The sequence below is a fragment of the Salvelinus sp. IW2-2015 genome, unplaced genomic scaffold (assembly GCF_002910315.2).
Source record: "Salvelinus sp. IW2-2015 unplaced genomic scaffold, ASM291031v2 Un_scaffold2048, whole genome shotgun sequence".
NCBI classification, from domain to species: Eukaryota; Metazoa; Chordata; class Actinopteri; order Salmoniformes; family Salmonidae; genus Salvelinus; species Salvelinus sp. IW2-2015.
The window spans coordinates 133,188-133,991 of record NW_019943392.1 but is presented as its reverse complement, the minus strand read 5'-3'; positions in this window follow the sequence as shown (position 1 = coordinate 133,991).

Below are 804 nucleotides of genomic sequence, written 5' to 3'. Positions count from 1 at the left end.
CCTCTACAGTCCTGACCTCCCTCAGCAGCTCAGGGTTAGAGTGGACAGTAGAGTGAGGTTGTAATATTATCTGTCTCTCCTCTCCAGTCCTGACCACCCCCAGCTCCTGGAGTCTGAACAGTGGTACCAGAGAGGCGTTGCCGTTCTTGTCCGCCCACGTTGCGAGTGTGACGGCTCCCCCAGTCCCGCCCCGTAGCCTTCCCCACGGTAAGACCCTTTATACACGAATGCCACACTACAAACTTCACCTTTTCTGCTGGTTAAAACAATCAAGAAAGAGAGCTGGCACAAAGCATATGCTGCTCCCAGCTTCTTTAATGGCTTTATTCAAGACCACCTACAGTGCCTTGCAAAAGTATTCATCCTCCTGGGCGTTTATTTAGTAATTTTTTATTTCACCTTTATTATACCAGGTAGGCCAGTTAAGAACAAGTTCTCATTTACAACTGCGACCTGGTCAAGATAAAGCAAAGCAGTGCGACACAAACAACAACACAGAGTTACACATAAACAAATGTACAGTCAATAACACAATAGAAAAATATATGTACAGTGTGTGAAAACGTAGAAGAGTAGGGAGGTAAGGCAATAAATAGGCCCTAAAGGCGAAATAATTACAATTTAGCATTAATACTGGACTGATAGATGTTCAGATGATGATGTGCAAGTAGAGATACTGGGGTGCAAAAGAGCAGAAATAAATAACAATATGGGGATGAGGTAGTTGGGTGGGCTATTTACAGATGGGCTATGTACTGGTGTAATGATCTGTAAGCTGCTCTGACAGCTGATGCTTAAAGTTAG